Source organism: Paramisgurnus dabryanus, chromosome 18, assembly GCF_030506205.2.
Source record: "Paramisgurnus dabryanus chromosome 18, PD_genome_1.1, whole genome shotgun sequence".
Taxonomy (NCBI): Eukaryota; Metazoa; Chordata; class Actinopteri; order Cypriniformes; family Cobitidae; genus Paramisgurnus; species Paramisgurnus dabryanus.
In genome coordinates this window covers 12,793,890-12,806,101 of record NC_133354.1, presented here as the reverse complement: position 1 = coordinate 12,806,101, position 12,212 = coordinate 12,793,890, and the positions used below count along the sequence as shown (strand labels likewise).

Sequence of the window (12,212 nt, the reverse complement as noted above, 5' to 3'; positions counted from 1 at the left end):
ATCCAAGGAATGCTGGGAAATGAGTCTTTGATCATTAAGGCAACAGGAATGAGGACAAGCAGGACCACTTGATCAAACAGAAGACATTTTATCTCAGACGCTTGTCTGGGGCTGTGGCAGATGGCCCCTTTTTGCTGTTAAAGCAAAAGAGCAGCGTGTGGATCACTCGGAGAGAGACCGCCAAACTGGGCCGTGGCTGCTTGGCAAAAAGCACCAGCGAAAATGACACCATTAGCACAATGAATGCCATAGACTGCCCCCTTTTAACAGCCTTGTGTTAACATCATATTTATTCCCACAGAGTATTAATGTATGAGGGATTGGATACCATATTAACTGTACACATAATTTTAGATTTACAAGTTCCTTCACAATATGAATAAGCTTCACTGAACTACAGATTCAGTCTTTTACTTTCCTATGAACTTATGTAGTGCTTAAAAGCCCACTAAAATGCCTTGGAATTTGCAGCATTGTTTGATGTGGTCAGTTTAACTGAAACAACCAACATGATCTCACAGAAAGTCGTGTTATAGTCATGAAAAATTTGATTAATTAATTCATGTCCATGGCATGAAATTCAGCTTTTTTCGTGCCTTGAGCACAAATTTCTTTTTCGTGTCACACAATTACTATAAATAGTTTTTTGTGGCCGTGGCACGACTTTCTTTTTGTGTCATTTAATGTATTGTTAAATATTTTTAATTCATTGTCGCTTGAGGTTAGATTTGGGTTTTGGGTTAGGATGTACTTTTATGTATTGGTTTCTACATGTTTGTTTTCCCGCTTTTAAAACTATTCTAGTCTGGAGTTGGGGTTAGAGTTGGGGTTAGGATGTCTAAAAAAGTAACAGAAAGTGATTCTTACCCCAACCCCAAGCGACAATCGTAAGGAAATAGGAAAAACAATGAGAAAAGAATATATAAAATGACACGAAAAGAAAGTCGTGCCGCGGCCACAAAAAACTATTATACATTTGTGAAACACACGTAAAAAAGCTGAATTTCGTGCCGTTGACACAAATAAATAAATACAAATTTTTGTGACTATAACACGACTTTTCATGAGATCAGTCTGGAAACAACAGAATTATCGAAAAGACCCTTCCCTTTTTTAAATTAACCAACAGTGTTTCATTTTGGTAGCATATTGCAGTGTTTTCTTACCCATCAATGAGATGCACATTGTTCCTAATGTAGTGTCCATATTATGAAAAACTAACTTTTTCTGGGTTTTGGGGTGTTATTTTGGTCTCTGGTGCTTCCACACGCATACAAAAAATCCATCCATGCTGTCTTGAGTGAGATACAGGTGAAGGTCCTCTGCCTTGAGTCTCAGATTGCACCGTTTCAAAATCAGCTCCGTTGTGACGTAACTAGCCTTGTCGTCACATTCCGTTTGAATTTTCCCACCCACCACCCCACTCGCAGGTCTCCACCCACCAGGTAGCTAGAGAGCACAGAGCAGTCACTTCGCTGATATCCTCTACACTGTTATCATGTCTCACGGAAATAACAGCCCTATTTGGATATTATGGATTATACTCCCGCCTACTTTTAAAAACAAAGTTTAAACGCGTGTTTATTGGAACCTAAAGTGTAATCTCATATACAGTGTGTTAAAACGCAAATAGTCCTCAGACTGTAGGCGATATTATACTATTACAAGACGTTCTTGCGAAATCTGATGTAAACAACAGACTATGTATCTATATTTCACGGATTATACGCATTTGTGGACAAAAATGGTCATTGGATGTATTTTATTGGACTTTCATGAATTATTCACACATGAAACAGACTGGATTCGATTCGCGATCGTTATATCAACATAAAGGGAATAAGTTACGTTTATATTTTGCATGTTGTCATTTGGACTTCTGTCACAAAGTACAACATTTTTGATGCTAGAGCATCTGTATCTCAAAACAGAGACCATGCACTGATGCTAAACCTGTAAGTTATACCTTTAAAACGATGTATAGTAATGTTAATAAGAATATTAGTAATGTTTGTAGACAGTAGGCTATAGATATTGTTAGCAGCGTAAACTGACATCATCCCGCCCACGAATTGGTGCACGTTGAGGGTATGAACTTGTGTGTGTGTGTTTTAGCAGTCATTTGCCATTGAGAACGACGAGGTGGCTAACCGCTATGCTAGTTAGTTTGCAGCGTGGTTTCTTTTTGAAACTTAAAAGAAATATTTAACTGCTTTGTTTTACAATTCTACATGAACTTACTAAGTAATAGTGTTTTGCCAAACTATCCAAGACGGGGCCTTACCGACCCGGTTTTTCTGACGAGGCTAACGTACCCCCAAGTCTCTTATCACTTTCCCAAGATACGGCAGACCTCCCGCTAGCTTCTAGCAATTAGCATGCTGTCCACAAGCAGTATACATCCCCCACTGGGTCTTAATTTCTGTAATTTGCGAAAATATGCATTTGAAAATGTTTTATAACGGGAATATGTTAGCATTGTCCAGTGAAAACGAGGGTATTGTTGAAACTGCTACATCACAATTTACTCTGGAATCATTATGTGTCATGAGTTTCTTCTCCTGGAATGTACTTATTAGTAAAACTTTTTTGCTTGCTTTGTCTGTTGGCAATACATAAACCGTTAATGATAATATATAAAATAATAATACAGTCTCCAGTGCTTGCGATAACATTGCACAAGCGCACATGACGTTACTAGTGGGGCGTGATCAAAGGAGCAACAGCTCATAAATATGTAATGACCAGCTCAAAACGGCACAATCTGAAATGCTTTGAAACAGAGGCTACTAGAGATGGGTAACAATCTTTTCCTACAAGCTATTTCCAGCAAACAACTTTTGAAACATGTTTTATGGAACTCATACAAAAAAGCAGTCATAAGATGGGCACTTTAAGAGACAAATTATATGAAACGAAACAAAACGTTTTTTTCCCGCTCTATTTTTTCAGTCATATTGGCCTTCAATCCACTAAAACATTTAAAACTACAGTCTGTCTTTCGTAATAAGCATAAACAATCTGATATAGCGTTTATATTAGTTGGTTGCACTAAGTTGACTATTTTGGGCAAAAGCTATGTTGCAAACCTCCATGTACCTGAATTAAAATCACTTTCACTTTGAAAATGATGCGCTGTCACTTTAAAACCAGCTGTTCGTTTAAGACTCCATCTACTTTTATCTACACTGCAGCGCAGCCCCAGATTTATCAAACTAAAAGTCTGCAGGTCTAAAAGTCTTGTAAAAGTTTACAAACAACACCGTTTATGAGGGTCGAAAACGGAGGAGTAGTCTAAATGAAAGGCATAAACGTGGCAAGAGTAATGCATTTAAAACGCAAATGCTCTAATGTAAACATGGCCTCAGTTCAACAGCTTGTTACAAGTGTGTTAATTGAGGAAACGTTTTAAACTTTCTTAAAGGAGCCATTACAGAAAACCATTAGGTGGTCTAATAAATGTGTTAAGCACATATGTGCAGGGTTTCCCGCAGCACTTTTCAGTTCGGGCGGCCCACCTAAGCTGGGATACCCTACCACCTTAACTAGGTCGTCCCAAAAAAAATTTGCTGCACAAAAGGCCGTCAAGTGCATCTCAGAGAATAGCGTGGCCGCGCTTCACACCGTGAGGGGGCACGCGCCACATGGCCGAAATGAGAGAAAGACATGGTCCGTCACTGTCTGGAGGATAACCAGCCTGTTGATAAAACTTTTATTCATTAATAATCTAGTATGTGTTCATTTTCTGTCATAGTTTCTTAAAAATTGAGTTTTATTTGAGTGTTTTGAGAACTTTACAGCTGGTTTTCAGATTTGTGTGCAAGTTGCATCAGATGGTCATAGATCGGACTATGGGTTGTGCATCGAAGGCTGAGACTACTGTACATGGAGGATAATAAAGTCCATTTAGCTATACCTAACCGAATTTGTTTAAAACAAACAAGGTGGATATATTGACCCAACAGGGACGGGATTAAATCAATACCATGGATGAGATGCAGAAAACAGCCCCTTAGGCACATGTTCGCTGAAGAGCTGTGTATTGAGCAGCCATTGATCTGATGAGCTCAGCTGGCGTGTGATGATGATCATCTCTTACCTTCTAGTATTGTGAGGCCTTCAAGATGTGACCGAGCATCTCATGACTGAGCGGTTCTCTCTCCAGCAAAGCATCCTGAAGATCATTATTCTGCCAAAATAAAGAGTAGAGGAGATTCTGGACTTGGCTCATATAGGAAAATATATACTTTAGCATCTATTTAATATGCAAAGACATTTAGAATAAGATTAATACTCTAGAAACAAAGCTGCCGATCTCTGTCAAATCTAAGTGTCACAACCTGGCTGTACTCTGCGCAGGTCTCTGACTAAGCATCCCCTCCTCTTCTGACTCGCATGTCACAGCGTATCAGGTGGCAGGTATGCTCTTGAACTTTCTTGTCATAAACCCTGTCCATCTACCGTTGTGTCACTCCACACAAGGGCAGTCCACGCTCTATAAACAGCCTATAAATATGACGGCCATCTGTGAACAACATACTCACATTTACATAGGGGAACATTTTAGCCATCATGTTCTATTACCTCAAATAAAAGGACATTTTTTAACCTCTGCTCAAGGGACCTTTAAGAGATTGACGGGCTGGCTCTCTTATGTGCACAGCCATGGACAACTAAAAGCTGTAATGTGGCAAGGATTGGACAGTCAATATTTATTAACTGTAACAGAGAGCATGTTACATATCTAGGAATTTAAATTTCCATATGAATGGGTCAGGCAGTGAAAGAAGACAATCTTGAGCAGAGAGAGAGAGAAAGTCTGCCACAACTAAGGACTAATTTAACCAGACATGGTTGCCCTATCTCCACCCTTCAGTTCGGCCCCTGGTTCTGCAGCTGCTCAGAAAGGCTTTGCTCATGAGTGAAGGCTCTTTACATGGCTAACCACTGCAGCATTGTAGATGTATATGGAGTGTGTGGGAGTTGTTATACAACCACAGACACATAATAGAGGAGAGAGAATCAATACATTTAAGATGCATTCAAGCAGTCATGACAAAAACAAAAGGTCCAATGTTCCCAAACAGGAAACATCATGCTTGCGTATGGTGTACAATCCACATCATTGTAGATGACTTCTTAAAACATCTACATTATGCTTTTGTTGCACAAAAGGTGTTTTGTAAGGGAAAAACATCCCATGGTTTTGTAAATCCAGAGAAATTCCGATTTTAAATAATGTTTCTTCCATTATCACTGTCGCCTATCAATGAAGTAATATTCTTGCTATCCTCGGTTTCTGCAACTCCGCAACTCTGCATTAAAGGTATTGCAGAGGATTTTATTTTGCCGGGTGGTTCATCAAGATTATTGGTCTCATAGTTGTCAATCAGGAGTGTTGCACAATTGCATTTTTTAAAAAAGTGGTGAAGGCGGATCTTTTCTAAAATTTGAGAAAATCCTCCGCTACACCTTTAAATAGCAGTGCCGTGGTTGCATAGTGCACATTAAGTGGTGATATTATTATAATAAGATCCCCTTCTGACATCACAAGGGGAGACAAATTTCAATTACCTATTTTTTCACATGCTTGCAGAGAATGGTTTACCAAAACTAAGTTACTGGGTTGTTTCACATTTTCTATGTTGATAGAAGCACTGGGGATAGCACTGGAAAAGTCAGATTTTAATGATATGTCCCCTTCTTTGTGAGACCAAAAATGGTTCTTCTATGGAACCCTTAAGTTTCAATCACATTTATTTTTAAGAGTGATCCATTTAAAAAAGTTTGAACATCACTGTATGTAAATAAAACACATTTTGAAGAGGTAGTATTTTACTCTAAAATGAAAATCTTGTTGTATATTCATTCTTATGTATTTATATATTTTTTAAGAATCTTCACATAGATATTTCAATTTTATATAGTGTTCAACAGTTTATACTTTATTTAAAACTAAAAAAAAGTACATTTTTCAGCTCCCCTAGAGTTAAAGGCGGGGTGCATGATCTCTGAAAGCCAATGTTGACATTTGAAAATCGCCTAAACAAACACGCCCCTACCATAATACTGTAGAATCTGGACCTTCTTTTAATAGACCCGCCCCATGCATACGCAACCCAGTAGGCACGCCCCTTACTGCTGATTGGCTACAAGTGTGTTTTGGTACTCGGCCGACTCCATTTTCCAAAGTGTTTTACAAAAATCATGTACCCCGCCTTAAAAAATTTAAGTTTTACCGCTTTGGAATCCATTCAGCCGATCTCCGTGTCTGGCGGTACCACTTTTAGCATAGCTTAGCACAATCTATTGAATCAGATTAGACCATTAGCATCACGCTCAAAAATAACAAAAGAGTTTCTATATTTTTCCTATTTAAAACTTGACTTACATCATGTACTAAGACCGACGGAAAATTAAAAGTTGCGATTTTCTAGGAGAAATATGGCTAGGCACTATACTCTCATTCCGGTGTGATAATCAAGGACTTTGCTGTCGTACCATGGTTGCAGCAGGCGCAATGATATCACGCAGCACCTGAAAGTAGTCCCCTTGATAACTTTCAATAGCAGAGGACTATTTTTGGGCACTGCATAATATCATTGCACCTCTTGCAGCCATGTAACGGCAGCAAAGTCCTTGATTATTCTGCCAGAATTATTCTGTACAGTTAATACTGAAGACACATGATAGCTTTGTGTTGGAACCAGATTGGATTTAAGGTCATTATTCATATTTAATTCAATCTTCTCTTCAAGTGAAGCTTTCGTATGGCTTGGCCTACAGTCCACATGCTGTATAGACCACCTCCAGTCTGTACCTGCAACAAACAAATTGTGATCCTCTGATCCTGCTGTGAAAGCTCAGAGCTGCTTTCCCGCTGAGAGCAGGTGGTTGCCATGACAGCTACAGAGGTTAAAATGAAGACAGCATCCTCCCAAAGCCTGTCAGGATGCCGTCACTGTGCTAATGTATATGAACCAATAAACCGACTGTTTTTCTCACTGATCTTCATTAGACAGATCTGATCTTTCTACGATGGTTTATTTTATTTAGAGTAACCTCCTCGTCATATCTAGCCAGGAAGTCTCATGGAACATGATTGGTAATGGTCACTGAGGTCATAAAATTGATTTGTGACCCTGGACCACAAAACCAGTCATAAGGGTAAATTTTTTAAAATTGAGATTTATACAAATATTATAAATAAGCTTTCCGTTGGTGTATTTAGTTTTTTTTTAATAAAATGTCTTTATGGAACATGATCTCTACATAATATCCTAATGATTTTTGGCATTAAAAAATCTATAATTTTGACCAATACAATGTACTGATGGCTATTGCAACAAATGTACCTATGCTACTTATGACTGGTTTTGTGGTCCAGGGTCACATACGAATCAACTTGAGGGTTAATGGTGTTACTTTAATAGATATTAAAGCAACAATGATTTGAAAATAGGAAAAACAATGAGAAAACATACATTAAATGACACAAGAAATCCGTGGGAGTAACACGGAAAATACATCCGTGCTCCCGTCACGGAAAAAAGCAGAATACCGTGACATAGACACGGATAAAGTGATCAAATTTTCAGTGAGTTTAACATGGATTTCCATGAGATCATGTTGGCTTTATTTATACGATTAGCAGGGAGGTCTGCAGATCTGCAAACCAGTTGATGTTGATTGTTCCAAAATCCAAAAAGAAGGCAAAAGGGGATCGGGCATTTTCCGTTATAGCCCCCAAAATGTGGAATAGTCTACCAATGTACATCCGTCAGGCGCCATCATTAGTGATCTTTAAATCCCATCTAAAAACGTATCTTTTTAGTTTGGCTTTTGAAGAGGAGTGATTGCTGGTTTTTATTGGGTTGTCTGTAAATGTATTATGTGTTTAAAATGTTTTATTCCTTGTACTTGTTATTGGTCTAATGTTTCTATGTCTCTTAGTTAGTGTGTGCTATATAAAGTGTGTTTATGATTTTTAATTGTGTACAGCACTTTGGGCAACATAGTTGCATGAAAATGGGCTTTATAAATTAATAAGGTTGAAGTTAAGTTGAAGTTGGAGGTGGTTGAAATCTTTAGATGGGGTTACCTACAAGTTACACAAATGCATTTCCTATGTACTATAGTGCAGTGGCTTCATCCAATACGGCACAAAGTTCTCCAAAACCATTAGACAGTTTGTGAAAAGCAGACAAACCAATTCAAGTCAATTCAAAACAAAAACTTCATTTTGAAACAATACAACGGCATTCTTATGCAGCAGGATCCATTTGTCCAATATTGAGTTCTGCCTAGTTTGTGAAATCCTGCATTGTTTTTTGTCTATAATGGGGAAACATTTTTGCTGAGCCTTTCTATTAGTTGTTTGCTGAAACTTGATGAAATTTACCAACAAGAAAAGCAGAAGGAAGAGATATATGATACGTTTTGCTTGTACTTACCAAAGTCTTACATGCTATCGTCTTGTTAACTTCTCTCTCAAGGATTTGCTTGTTCACCTCTGACTCCTGTTAGAATAAAGAACAACAAGAATGAAGAGCATGATCTCACGAGAATTGGTACATATTTTACAAGTTGGCTTTACGTGGGGGCAGTATAAGCCTAGTGGTAAGAGAGTCGGGCTTGCAAGCCAAGAGTTGTTGGTTCCAGTCTCACGACCTGCGGGTTGTGACTGTGGTGCCCTTGAGCAAGGCACCCTACCGTAATTGCTCCCCGGGCGCTGGGATAGCTGCCCCCTGCTCCAGGTATGTGTGTGTGTTCATGACTTGCAGTGCGATGGGGATGGGTTAAATGCAGAGGTCACATTTCGATTATGCATTGTATACTTGACAAGCTTGTCACTTTCACTTTTACACTTACGTCAGAGGGGTCAAGGCAAATTGCACAAAAATGTACGAATGTGGTCGTACAAATTAATATAAATTCCCTCCTCATAAAATACATACAAATTGCCATGAAATAGTGTTGGAAAGTAGAGAAAAATTGCAGCTGTGTACTGATTTACAGTAACTGCAAGGATTTCACATATATTTTTCTGACAGATTATAACATCTGTAACAATTAAAAAAACTACAGAACGACCACACAACATATCTAGTTTTGTGCATTAATATGAGACTTTAAAGGGACACTTCACTTTTTTTTTTAATTATTCTCATTTTCCAGCTCCCCTAGAGTTAAACATTTGATTTTACAGTTTTGGAATCCATTTAGCTGATCTCTGGGTCTGGCGCTACCACTTTTAGCAAAGCTTATTACACGGCTCTCTGGAATGCTTTATTCTGATTGGTCAGTTGAGACATTTGCAGGTTCGTTCTTTTCGAATAATAACCGCTCCAAAATAATAACGCATAGCCGGACTACTTGCACAAGTAAAATCGTTCCGCGCCAATAAAGATCAATAAAGATTACTGTCTGTTTGGCGCCATCTTGTGACAAACACTCGACAACCACAACAAGACACAGACAGCTTACTGAGACTGAACTTGACAAAATAGAGCATGACAGCTACGAAGCCAACACACAAAAAAATACAGAATGGGCATTAAAACTTCTCAAAGACTGGCTAAAAGAGAAAAAATGGAGACAAGTATGAAGCAGAGGATCTGGTATTACGATCATTTTATGCATCTGTGCAAAGTTTCGCGGAAGGATAAAAATGTTAATTTAAAACAAATATGCCAATAAAATGTTTCAAATTCATATTCATGTCCAGTTTTTTTTCTTATGTGGCAAGTAGCCGTGTAATAAGCGGGATAATGTAGAGGCAGCCGGTAGTTATTGGGAAATAAGCCCCTTCAGTGTGATACAAGACCCTCCGCTTCGCGTCGGGTCCTGATCACACTGTCGGGGCTTATTTCCCAATAACTACCGGCTGCCTCTACATTATCCCTTACTTAGCACAATCCATTGAATCTGATTAGACCATTAGCATCGCACTAAAAAATAACCAAAGAGTTTTTATATTTTCCTATTTAAACCTTGACTCTTCTGTAGTTACGTTGTGTACTTAGGGCGAGGGAAAATTAAAAGTTGCGATTTTCTAAGCCGATATGGCTAGGAACTACACTCTCATTCCAGCGAAATAATCAAGGACTTTACTGCCGTACAACGGCTGCAGCAGGCGCAATGATATTAAGCAGTGCCTGAAAATAATCCCCATATTCAAAGTTAACATGGGGACTATTTTCGGGCACTGCGTAATATCACTGCGCCTGCTGCAACCATGGTTCTGTACGGCAGCAAAGTCCTTGATTATTATGCGGGAATGAGAGTATAGTTCCTAGCCACATCTGCCAAGAAAATCGCAACTTTTAATTTTCCGTCTGTCTTTGAAGATGATGTAACTACAGTGTTCCTTTAACTTTAGGTTACACACCCATTGAACATACTGCTCTATGCCATACAATCTTATTTTCATTCATTTGAAAGTAAGGATGTGCAGACAATACACATTTTTCTTACAGGCTCTGAATGTTCAACAGAAGCTGCTCTTATATAACAAATACATCAAATCTACAGAAAATGATTGGCAGCTTATTAACCCAATCCCAATACAGTTAGTGCAACATTACATAAAGGGCAGTGTCAGATAGGCATTTAGCATGAAGAATGTATATTGGTGTGACAGAATGAAAGGTTAGTGTGTGCGCGTGTGCTCGTTTCCCAATGATGTGTAGCATTAGGTCTCTTGAGACAGCAGTAGAGAAGGAACAGCTGGAAGTTCAAACCTAGTGGTGTGGAAGTAACAACCATTTAATCTGTGTCAACATGTTACACAGCTGAGCTTTGCTAAAAAGAGGTTATTTTCACCAAATCAAACCTCTGTATAATAAGACTCTAGCTCCCATTAAAGATTGATGAAGATGATGAGATGAAAGAGAGTTTATTGGTTTAAGATCTTAACTCTTTGTATGATAAATCTATAATGATGAGTCAGCTGCGTGCTGGCTTGAGGTTGACTGGCAAAATGATGATCATCACCTCTGGTAAGTCAAAGCGGTACTGCATTTGTTTTAGAGTGGAGGAGGGGATCTGGAGTTGCTATAGAAACCTACTCATCCAGGTAGAATGTTAAGCGTGAGAATGAGCGACCTATGTGGCACCCATCCACAATTTATTGTTTTAACAAAACCCAGGATTTAGCAATTCCCTGTTTATCAAAAATGCTACGAGATTGAAAATATCTTAAAATTTTATATTGAATTCTTGTGTATATATTCTTCATGAAACATGACATATCTATAGATGGGTAGTGTCAGGTTTCAATAGCAAGCACCTGTCCATTGGGCTATCATTAAACATCTACTGGATGCTATTTTAATGGCTTTATCAATTTAAACACATCTCTCAGTCTTATTTGAAATGGAGGCAAAGGAGCCTCTGAAAGGGTCTGTGTTTGTGAAATCATTCAAGTTAATGCACGCTGGAAGTGGAGGATTATTCAGTGTGCTTCCCTACACGTTTAAGACATTTCGGAGTAATCTCTGGAGTAGAGGACTTTAGGGAGTCTGCTTGGGATTTAAAAAAAGATGTATGGTGTGCCTGCCGCTACATATTTAAAGGTTGCTACACTGTAAAAAAAAAACGTTGCTGCCTTAAAATTTTTTGTTAAATCAACTCAGATTTACGAGTCATGTCAACCGAAATTAGTTGTCACAATTTATAAAATATAGTTGAGAAAAGTCAACTTAAATTTATTAGTTATAACAACTCACCTGTAGTTATAACAACTCATCTCTAGTCAAGATAAATAATAGTAAGTTGAAATGACTTGTAAATCTGAGTTGATTCAACAAAAATTTTTAAGGCAGCAAAGTATTTTTTACAGTGTATTCTGAACACAGGTGGAGTAAGGAGGAAAATGTAGGTTAAAGGTATCAAAATGTATCACATTTGAGATCTCTTTAATATCTCTATTGTTTCTTTTTGAGAGCAATAAGATTACCAGAATAACTAAGGAAAAAATAGATCTCATGCTGTTCGTCAGATATATCTCCTGACAAAAAGATTGCAGAAATGTGTCTCCTCTAGAAATTCGGGCAAGATTTTAGCAATGTTTCAAACTGTGCTCAGATTTACTATAGTGTGAAATGAAAAGTCTATAAATCAAGCTCAATACTATTGGTCTACATTAGTTGTGATTCGATTACCCATTTAAACTGAAATTACTAACTGAAAATAAGCCCAATGGAAAAACT

General features: G+C 38.1%; 1 protein-coding gene across 7 annotated transcripts in view; it reads right to left on the bottom strand.

The window, feature by feature from the left end:
• The window catches only part of rimbp2a (RIMS binding protein 2a), a 35,983-nt gene extending 27,482 nt beyond the window's left edge, over positions 1-8,501 (bottom strand). For 6 of the 7 annotated variants that reach the window (XM_065244211.2, XM_065244217.2, XM_065244214.2 and 3 more), the window contains exons 1-2: positions 8,454-8,493; positions 4,100-4,189 (exon numbers count right to left, since the gene is read on the bottom strand). The gene's annotated coding sequence lies outside the window, so the exon portion shown is untranslated. Of the gene's footprint in view, positions 1-4,099; positions 4,190-8,453 lie in introns of all 7 variants that reach the window. The other variant, XM_065244212.2, reaches the window with a different exon arrangement.
• Positions 8,502-12,212: the final 3,711 nt, after the last annotated feature.